This window comes from Heterocephalus glaber, unplaced genomic scaffold (genome assembly GCF_053883595.1).
Source record: "Heterocephalus glaber isolate CG9 unplaced genomic scaffold, H.glaber_assembly_v1.0 deba00001497, whole genome shotgun sequence".
Lineage (NCBI taxonomy): Eukaryota > Metazoa > Chordata > Mammalia > Rodentia > Bathyergidae > Heterocephalus > Heterocephalus glaber.
Window position 1 is genome coordinate 21,649,947 of NW_028258320.1, and position 11,538 is coordinate 21,661,484.

An 11,538-nucleotide genomic window follows, 5' to 3' on the forward strand; every position below is an offset into this window, starting at 1 on the left:
CTCAGCCCATCATAGTTAATTTATGCCATGAGTTATGAGTAATTATTTTTACTATAATTATCTCTAAACAAAATAAAAGATAAAAATGAAACTGTAGTCCCAATACTTTTTTATAAATATTATTCACTCACTTAAATATAACTCCTCTCAAATGTCACATAATCTAAATATGTATGAATATATATCAAATTATATATGATTATATAATTTTATGTAACCTATATAATCTATACATATATATAGGCATAAAAACAAGAGGATTTATTAGCTTTATAAGATTGGAGACATGATAGTCCACAATGGCTGTCTGTATGCTAGGTGCTCAGTCCAAGAAACTGAAAGCCATGGGACAAGAGGAACCAGGATGCAATAGCAGTCTGAGGCTAGAGATCTGGAAACTCCCGGGGGAGTCACTAGTGTGAGTCCATATTGAAAGGCTGAAGAAGCTTGAGTCTGAGGTATTCAGGCAATGATAATAGCAAAAGGTACACTCACACTATCAGAATGGAGAATTTCAAATGCAGTCTGACTTCTTCTTCCTCTTCCATTCTATCTGGTCTATAAACCTATTGGATGGCCCACTGACAATTAGGTGAGGTCTTCGCTTCTTCAGTTTGCTGGCTTACAAGCCAATAATCTCTGGACATTTTTACAGACACATACACACAGAAGCATAATTTTCTAATCTGCTCAGTATCTCTTAATACAGTCAAGTTGACAGCCCTGATTAACATTCACAGAAGTTTCCTCAAAGAATTAAAAATAGAATCACTATTTGATGCAGCAATATAAGGAAACGAAATGAGTAACTCATAGAGATATCTGTGTTCCTATGTTCATTGTAGTACTATTTATTATAGCTAAGATATGGAAACCACCTAGGTGTTCCTCAAAGGAAAAATATATAAAGATATGAAAAATGTGTATGTAAACATTAAATGTTTTTAATAATATTTAGCCACAAAAAATAAGGAGATTTAACCATATTTAATAACATGGGTGAACCTGTAGCACATTAAGCTATGTAAAATAAGCCACATGGATAAATAAAATGATTCATGATCTCACTTATATGTATAAACTTAAAAAAAGAAAGTCAAATAAATGAAGAGTGCAGGACAGTGATTATCTGGGTGGGATAGGAAGATATAGGTCAATGGGTACAAAGTGACAATCATATATAATGAAGAAATTTAGAGACAGTGTATAGGGAAAGTACATGACATGATGGACATGTAAATTTGATTGATTATGGAAATTATCATGTACATGTACATAAAAAATCATGTTACACACCTGAAATATATGCAATAAAAATAAAATTGTAATATATAAAGCCTGACTCTGGTACATTATTTAACTTTTTATACATGCATACTCATTCATGCATACATACACAGATATCCTAAGCTTCTTGAATGAAGTTATTAAAAGAAATACTTTGAAATCATATTATGCTCCCTTAAAAAAATACCTATACAGTTTATGTTAATTATTCGTAAAATAGTGACATCAAAACTTTCTGAATGTGTTGAAAGTACTGTACATACTTAGTAAATACTAGCAAGTTATTATCTTATGATTGTATAAACTAAAAATGGATAATTCATTGTTCCAAAAAGCAAAATAAGAATTACACGAGTGGAAATATATTATATAATTTTATGCTTTTAATCTTTTCACAGATTTCTATAAGGTATGAATGATGTCACTTTTTTCAAATGATATATGACAATTCCAGTTCTTCAAAATTCTATGCAATTGTAACTAAAGCCTAATAAATAGTCTAGGGTTTAAAAATTTTTGATCGTGTTATGATAGTTATTTAGGTCAAGAAAACAAGCATACAATGACAGAGATTTTTCTTACTGGAATCGTTGTATGTAATGGCAATCACTTTGGGAAAAAGTTAAAGGATAAAAAAATAAAAACTTCTTGAGATAAAACTTATAAGTGTGCTTAAATAAACATTTTCCTTAACCTGAGGAAATGTATTTGAGATTCCAAGGCCAGTAGTTGTTTTCCTAATCTAGAATTCCAGGTGTAACACAGAAACATGCTTAAGACATCCTGAGCTGAATTGGGCATATGCAGCAGCATTAGGTTATTTTCTTTTGTGGTCATGAATGTCTGTATGTACATGTGTACGTATGTGCATGTGTTCCTGTTTATCTTTAAATCCTCAGTTGTATTTTGCTAATTGTCCACTTTGGTTTAAGATGGTTTGAGGGAAGGTAGGAGGTCAAAGGCATTGTCTTACGTGACTAGGAGGGGACACCATCCTGTCACAAACAGACACTGGTGACCCTTGAAAATTATCACAGTATGAGAGAGAGCAGTAGTCACCAAGAAAGTACAGTTTTGATGACAGGGGTCAGTGTCACATGGATTTGGTGTTGCAGAGTCAATACTGTGAAAGCAAGAAGACAAAGATTGGAATTTATATTCTGAGAAAGTCATCTGTGGCCCAAGAACCTAAACTTCAGCAATATTGTTGGTAGAAAATGACGATATAATGATTCAGATAGTTTTAAAAAATAAAGGAGCTACATTTTCAGTAAATATTAAAGAATGTTTCACTATGAATTTCATTAATATAACAGTTAAATGTGTTAACATGAATGTAAGTATCCTAATAAATATAATTTTAATGAATCTGTCCATTAAAAATGGAAACTGTTGTGGATGTAATAAAACACTAGCAAATATGCACTCATATCCAACATACAGAAGAAATTTTTCCTCATTTCCTCTCAGGGATCAGAGTGAGCAAGATAAAATCCCCTTAGAATATAGTAAAGTTCCTATAAACTTGAATTTACTATTGAAATTTTAAAAGCAGAAACTTCAAATATCAAGAAGCTAATACATTTTATAAAAAAGAAAATGAAATAATGACTTTTATAAAATTTAATGTATAAATGTTGCAGTGAATTTCTGTTCACATTTATTGAACTACATCACAGTCCAAAGATTTTACCATATAAATTATTTTTATTATTTGTTAGATTTCCTCTCAATAAGAAGCAAGTTAGGTATAGCTCACCAATATGTGCATTTTATTTCATTCCTTCTCTGCTTTGGTGGTTGTTTTCTTTAGTATCTGCTTTTACTTATTTTTTTCAGTGGGGAAATGAGAAAGAGAAGGTCAGTAAGGTCAGTCATTTCAAAATGGCTGTTCAAGATTTGAATGAATTTCTTAATATAACAAAATTGTCCAAACACATTTATGAAGCATACATTTAATCAAGGAATTGAAGTAAACTCCTGTCCCTTAGGTAAAATTCATTTGAAAAGAGAGCAGGTATTTGAAGAGATCCATAAGACTACAATGGGCTATGTTTGAATCATTTGAAATCTATCGAAGTAATTCTCTGATTACACTGTAGTTTTCATCTTCAAAGCTCATTATAAACAGTAGCTAACTCCAAGTATCACATCACATATATGATAGACAAAATGGCAACACAGAAGGTAAACACTGGCTTTCCCAATGCTGCAGAGGGAAGTGGCAGCTGGCAAGAAAATTCCTATTTCTTGCATCATTTCAATTCTCTGTTTCCATATGATGGATTATAAGGTAATAATAGCCATTTAAATATTTCTTCAATTATACTTTGATGAATGTCAAGTCAATGTACAATAAAAAATAATTTCTTAATTGCAGCATTAAAAAGAAGGATTATAACACTGTTTTCCAATGTAGTTCATCAATAAGCATAGGCTGAATATGTATTATGTATATATGTTGTTTTAGTTACTGCCTCATCTCTGAAACAAATACCCCAAATATCCAAAAGTAAAAGAAGAAAAGTTTATTTGGCTCAGAGTTTGTAGAAGTTTCAGTCCATAATCAACTGGCTTTAAGGCAGTGTGAAATCATAGAGGAGAAACAGTTCATGGTGGGAAGAAGGTAGTAAAACAACCAGAGATGACCACAGTTCTATCTCTTATATCTTATCCAGGGTACTTAGGGTGGGTGGCATTTCACATTCTTGAACCTAGTACCCTTGAGCCTAACATTGCACCATGAATCAATCCCAGAAGCACACATACTAGATCCAGGTACCTCTGAAAATGCCCCACCTATGACTGCAAGAGGCTTTGGGGGGACATCTAGACACAAGCCATAACATTCTGCCCATGAATCCGCAAAGATCCTCACACATTCCTTTATGCAAAAGACATTTAGCCCATCTCTAAGAGCTGGCAAAGTCCTAACAGTTTCAGCATTGCTTAAAAGTTCAAGTCCAAAATCTCCTCTGAGATTTAGACAAACTCTTAGCTGCAAACTCCTCTACAATTGAAAATAAACACTTCCAATATTCAATGGCACAAGATAAGACATTTCCATTCTAAAAGTTGCAAACAGGGGGATAGCAGGGAATGGGAATAAAGCAAGACCAAAATCCAGCAGGGCAAGCATAAAATCCCACAGTTCCACTTCCAGAATACTCATAATCTGTGGCAAGTTGTGAACTCCAAAGGGCTTAGGTGAGTCTTCCCCTATGGAACTGCTGGTGGTTGTAGTTTCCATGGCTTCTCTCTGGGATAGGCTCTGCTCCCTCCTTGCAGTTTTCCTCTGATGATCCATGTTCCTAGCTTCTCCAAATATCTAGGGTCTCCACTGCACCTTTTGCTTCACACTCACAGCTTCACACACACTGCCCTCTCAGGGGCACACTGCCTGGGCTCTCAAGTCTTTTCCTGCAATCTGGATTGAGGTCTTCCTGACTCCACAGCTCTTGCATTCTTCATGAACCTAAAACCAGCACTACACCAATGATCCCAATGTCTGCCACTAGCTGGAGCAGTGGCCAGGCTTCTTTCTCTCTTGACTGTAGGGATCAAGTACCTATGCAGCAAATCCCAAGGAAAAACTTCCCTGGGCTGCCACAATTCTAGAACATGGTGCTCTGGGGCTCTCTTCTCAAAGCAAAATCTTTCACTTTTGCTACTCTGAGGCTGTAAAGGGTAGAGTCCTGATGCTTCTTGTGATGTCCTCAGGCCATGTTTTCTGTTGCCTTCTTCCAAAATATTTGGCTTTCTTGCTAGTCTTTTCAACAACAAATTTCTCCTTTGTTCCATCTTTGTAGGCTACAAATTTACTGTAGCTTCCTTTCTGGACAAACTGAAAACATTTTAAATCATTCTTCTGGGCTCCTTGCTCTTGACTCTCAACATAAGTCTGGCTTAAAGTCCCCAACAGTAACTATGCCATCACCTTAACATTAGACTGCCTTTAAATTTATTGTGCCAGATTAATTATCCACCACCCTTAATCTCAATCTTTGATAGTCTGTGGACATGAACAAAATTCAGACGAACTTTCTGCCAAACTCTAACACATATCATCCAGAGTCTAACAACCAATGCTGTCCTTCCTAGAAGAAACCTCCTGATCTTTACCAGTATCATTTCTATCAGCATTCTGGTCTTCTGAGCTCTGATCAGAATCTCCTATCAAGTACAGCCTAAGGCATTCCAGCTCTCCTTTTTCAGTGGCATCTCCAATCCTTTCAAAACTCTTCTTCCTTCAAGATAATTCCAAAGGCTCTACAGCTGTATGGCCAGGTAATATCACAGCAGGACCCCACTTCTCTAGTAGCAAATTATTAGTTGCTTTTCTCATTGCTAGGACAAAATACACAATACTCAAAGTTAAAGGAGGAAAGGTTAATTTGGCTTAGAGTTTATAGAGGTTTCAGTCCATAATTGGCTGGCTCCAAGGCAGGTTGGCTTCACAGAGGAAAAAACAATTCATGGTGGGAAGAAGGTAGCAAAGCAACAAGGGATGACCACAGCTCTTTCTATCCCTTATATTTTATCTGGGCTACTTATGGAGGGTAGCACGCACATCCTTAATCTTAGTGCCCTTGAGCCATTGATTCACTGCACCATGAATCAATTCCAGTGTCTCACACTTTAGATCCAGCCACCTTGAAAAAGCCCCACCTATAACTTCATGAGGCTTTGGGGGGACATCTAGTCATAAGTCATAACATATGTATATCTTATAAATATATATACCTTTATAACATATTTATCCCTATTAATTTTTTTAAAAAGCACCAAATATCTATTAAATTACAGTGAAAAAAATTTTTGCACTGAGTATTACCTCAGGCAGGAAAAGCAAGATTTTATTTTTTACCCCTGTTGAGTATGCTAGTCATTTTGTCATATATCTGGTAAAATTTTTTAGCAGTGAACACACTGCAAAGAGATTGGCATGATAGAAAAATGAAATAGACCATGTGGAATATACTCCAATAAATTATATGTTTAAAGCCTATTTCATCTTCTGGTAAAAGAAACAAGGTGGCTGAATTTTTATTCCAGTTGACAGCTGAAATATCACTGTTCTTTAAGGCTTTCTTAGCATTATCACAAGCAAAAAAGAAGAAAATTTATTGCATCTAGTACAAAAGAAATGTATTTAAGATTGAAAGACCTATGTATAATCCTTTAGAATTACATAATTTTGCTAGTTTTATCTAATATTCATTGTTTTAACATCTTTCTGTTTGGGCTTTTATAACAAAATATCAAAAACTAAGTAGTTTATAAAAAACAGAAATATATTTTTGATAGTTTTGGAGGCTAAGTCCAAGATCAAGAGTCTGGTGAAGGCTATTTCTCATAGATATTTCAGTGTAACTGAGTCCTTACATAGTAGAAGAGGATAACTAGCTCTCTTTATAACTATAGGGGCTCTGCCATTATTATCTAATCATCACCAAAAGTCTTCAAATCCTGATACCATAAGTGTGGATTTATCCCCGGTACAAAAAAAAAAAAAAAGTCTTTACCTACACCTATATTTTCAAGAGTTTTAAGTATTTTTATATTCCAGAAAATTAATTCTGGTTTAACATTTAGATCTTTGATCCATTTTAATTTTAGTTTAGTACATGCTGAGATGTATGGGTATAGATCCAGCCTTCTTCATGTGGATAACCATTTTTTCCAAAATCACTTATTAAAGAAACTATCTTTCCACCAGTGTATATTTTTTACTCCTTTGACAAAGATACAATAGTTGAATATGCCTAGGACCATTCTGTATCCTATTCTGTTCCATTGATGCACATGCCTTGTTCTGTGGCTGATTTTATCACTGTACTTTTGTAATATAACTTCAAATCTTGGATTGTGATGTCACCTGCTTTGCTCTTGTTATTTAGGATTGCTTTTGTTATTTTTGGTCTCTTGGTTCTACATAAATTTTAGGATTGATTTTTTTTCTAGTTCTCTGAGGTATGTATTTATATTTTGATTGATATTGCATTAAATCTTTATGTCAGGTTTGGAAGTAGGGCCATTTTGACTGTATTTTTTCTGTTCAAAACTGCAGTATCTTTCCATTTACTTATATTCTCTTTGACCTTCTTTTTCTGAGTACCGCAATTTTCATTGAAGAGGTCTTTCACTTCCTTACTCAGGTTAATTTGTAAGTATTTAAATTTTATTGATACTATATTGAATGAAATTGTTTTCATAATTCTTTCTCAGTGAATTCATTATTGATGTACAAGAATGCTAAAGTTTGTGTATTGACTTTGTATCTTGCTACACTGCTGAATATGGTTATTAATCTAGGAATCTTCTGGTGGGATTTTAGAGGTTTTCTATGTAATGAATCATGTATTCTGCATATAATGATAATTTGACTTTTGTCTTTCCTGAACATATCCCCTTTGTTTCTTTCTTTTGTCTGATTTCTCTTGCTAATATTTTGAATACTATACAACAGTAGTTGTGATAGTGGACATCTTTGTCTTATTTCTGACTTTAAATGGAAAGTTTTAAGTTTTCTTCTATTTATTATGATTTCATCAAATTAAAATAAGGTACTTCTATACTAATTTTCTTCAATGATTTTACTATGGATGGATGTTGCATTTTGTTAAATGTTGTTTCTGCATCTATTAAGATGATCATGTGATATTTGTCTTTGCTTTTTTATGTGATATATTACATATATTTCTTTCTATATGTTGAACCATCCTTGCGTCCTTGAGATTAAGCCTACTTGATCATGAAGTACGCAGTATCTTGTTAAGAATTTTTGCATCTATGTTCATTAAAGAGATCAGCCTATAGTTGTTTTTTTTTTTGGATCCTTGTCTGATTTTGTAATCAAGGGAATGCTAGCTTTCAGAAATGACACCGAGAGTACTCCTTCTCTTCCAATTTTATTAAAGAATTTGAGGAGTATTGACATTAGATCTTTCCTGATGTTCTCGTAGAATTCGGCAGTGACTCCATCACGACATGATTTTCTTTTATTTGGTAGTTTTAATTTTTTTATTATTACAGCTTCAATATTACCTATTATTGGATTTGGCAAGGTTTTATATCATCTTGGTTTAGTTTTGTTAATTCATATGTATCTAGGGATCTATCCCTTTCTTCTGAATTCTCCAGGTTTTGTCATACAGTTTTGCCAAGTAGTTTCTAATAATCTTCTGTTTGGTAGTGTTGTGATTTCACCTGCTTAATTTCTAATTTTATTGATATGGGTCTTTTCTTTCCTTTTTTGGTAAGATTGATTAAGGGTTGATTTATTTTGTTTGTTTTCTGGAGAATCCTCTTTTTACTTCATTGATTATTTCTATTTCTTTTCTAAACTCCATTTCATTGATTTCTGCTCTGGTCTTTATACTATCCTTTTTTTGTATTAGGATTGGATTTGAATTTTTCTTGATTTTCAAGAATCTTGAGGTGTATCATTAGGTTCTTTATTTGAGGTTGCTGTGTTTTTCTGATGTTTGCACTTAGTTATAAACTTCTTTTTTAGGATTGCTTTTATTGTGTTCACAAGTTGTGGCATGATGTACTGGCATTATCATTTAATTTTAGAGACTTTTATTTTTACCTTGATTACTTCTTGACCCATTGATTATTGAAGAGTGTATTTAAAAATTTTTTTTGTATTTGTCTAACTTTACTGCTTTCTTTGGCATTGATTTTGTTTCAATCCACTATGAAGATTTTTTTTTTTTTTGGTCCTGGGGATCAAACTCGTGTCCTTGCACTTGCAAGGCAGGTAGCAGAACCACTGAGCTAAATCCCCGGCCTGTCAATCCACTATGATATAATAACATCCATGGTATAATTTTGAGTATTTTGGATTTACTGAAGCATGATTTACTGTCTAGTATGTAGTCTATTTTGGGGAACATTCTATGTGCTGCTGAGTAGAACATGTATTCTATTATTATTGAATGAAACATCTGTAGATATCTATTATGTACTTTTATTTAATGTATGGTTTAACGGTGATACTTATTTGTTGATTTTTTCATCTAGTTGATCTGCCTATTTGTAATAGTGAGGTGTTGAGGTTCCCCATTATGAATATTGATGTTTATTTGGTCTATTTCATACAATAGTGTTTGTTTTACAAAGTTGAGTGTCATTGATTGGAGTATACTTTTGTACAATTTTTATCTCTTTGTGTTGAATTGTTCCTTTAAAATATAGTAACTTTATTTGCTTTTTTATTACTTTGGCTAAAAGTTTTTGTTTCAAAATAATATAGCAATTCTTGTTTGGTTTGCAGTTCCTGTCGTATGGGATATTGTTTTTCATTCTTTGATATTTCTAGTCTATCTTTCCACCAATTTAAAAGATAGTTTTACAGGATATGTCAGTCTGGATTGGGAGCTGTTTTCTTTTAGGGCTTGAATCATTTCATTCCAAGCTTTGCTGGCCTGTAAATTTGTGTTGAGATGTAGGTTCTCATTCTCATGGATTTTTCTTTACAAGTGACTCATTGCTTTTCTTTATCAGCTATTAAGATTCTGCTCTGTTGAACTTTAGGGAGTTTGACTACAATGTGTCTTGGAGAAATTTTCTGATCATGGTTATTTTGGTTTCTAAATGTCTAATTTCTAATGGCCATAGTTTTGATAGATTTTTTAATATCCTTAAATTCTGCTTGATGCTTTTTCATGGTTTCTAATTCTTTTTTATACTGGACATTCATTTTTGTATTATTTTAAGTGTTCTAATGTTTTATTAGGGTCTTATGTATTCTCATTGATTGTTTTATTAGATTCATTATCTGTTTAGTTATGTTTTCTTTAAGTTTCCAAGTACCTTATTGATATGTTTTCATCTCCTCCTTTATCATTTCAAATAATTATGCTCTGTGCCTTTTGATTGCCTAACCCTCAATGTCCTATGGATCAACTTTGGGGGATTTGGGATTTTTTTTGAGACACTTTATCATTTTTTTTATGTTTCTGTTTTTTGTTTGCTTGTATTATTTGTGCTGGGGCTTGTGGGTTGATTACAGTGAAAAATTTTGTTGCTAGTATGGAGACCTCTTTGGATGGTGTCTGGTTTTCAGTGATGCATTTTGGGTGCATTTAACTATAAGCTTTGCCTCCTTCCCAAAATCTCACCACATCCATTTATTTGGGATAGGAAGCTGTGCTGTATTTGCTTTAGTAGCCAGTTGTCTGGGAATGGGCCCCAGCATTAGTGATGATAGCATGACAATCCAGATATTGGTAAACAAAGAAAACCAACTATGTCACGTTGGATATAATAATAAAATCAACAACAATAATAGCCTCACAGTCAAAGAGGGTATTAACATACCCTAGGAACAAATAAGTTATCATCCTTAACCACAGAAAAAACATCTATGAATACAATACAAACACTAAGACAAACAAAATTTTGACCTACAGTAGATATGTACAAAATGGAACAACTTTACTTCTACTAACAATTGAATAGTATTCAACAGTCATAACAGAATTAACTATCTAAAGATTAATAAAGCTTAATGGTTATACTATTAAAGATAGAGGAGTTGGGGAACTGGAGAAAGAGTAAAGTCAAATTTGAAATATTAATCAATGGAAGATGAGGAAGAGAGAAAAGTGAGATAAAGGATCTTATTGTGGAGTAAAAGTAAACTAATAGTATTAGATAACAATAGCAGAAGAGTGAACAAGAAACAGGAAAAAAAGAAAAACCAGAGAGAACATAAGGGATAAATAAGAATGAAAAGAAAAAGTTAAATGGAGAAAAAATAAAATGAATTTAAGAAGTAAAAAAAAAAAAACACCTGCAAAAGTCTCAAGTAAAAGAGAGACTAAAAATCTCCTCTGTAGTTTTGAATGAGTGGCTTCTTTCCAGGATCTGCACTTTTGGAATTCAGCAAGTCACAATTTGTTCCACCTTAATTTATGGCCTATGAGATGACCTCTCTATTTCAGGAACCCCTCTCATTAGGCACTCCAGGCTAAGGGAACTCTTTAAGCCGAGGCATGTCATTGTTCACATTGGTGGATGGGAAAGCAATCACTCTTCTAATCTCTGCTTGATGTAGGGTACACGGCATAGGTTCAAGCAGACTCTTGGACTTAGTGGCAATACTTTCAGATCCAACATTCTTTGAAAGAGGGCAAGGCCTGTGTCCTTCCTAGCCTGAGCTTGAACTTCTCAGAAGGTCTATGCCTAGCACAGACCCTCTTTGTGGTATCTCCCTTTTCTGTCTCTTATTCTGTCACTATG